A 267-nucleotide genomic window follows, 5' to 3' on the forward strand; every position below is an offset into this window, starting at 1 on the left:
GTTTTAAAAATTTATTTTTAATTTCCCTACCCTTCCCCCGGCCGCCCCCTTTTCCCCCCCACCCCCCCCCCAAACCCCTCCCCCCAAAAATTTTTCAACCCGCTCTCCTCAAACCCCTTTCCATTCCCCCGCCCCCCAAACCCCCCCCAACAAACCCCCCCAACCCCAAAACACAAAACCCCAAAAAACCCAAAAAAAAAAAAAATTTTTTTTCCCCAAAAATTCCCCTTCAACCCCCTTCCCCTTTGGATTTTAACCCTCCCCCAA

This window comes from Penaeus monodon, chromosome 21 (assembly GCF_015228065.2).
Source record: "Penaeus monodon isolate SGIC_2016 chromosome 21, NSTDA_Pmon_1, whole genome shotgun sequence".
In the NCBI taxonomy this organism is placed as follows: Eukaryota; Metazoa; Arthropoda; class Malacostraca; order Decapoda; family Penaeidae; genus Penaeus; species Penaeus monodon.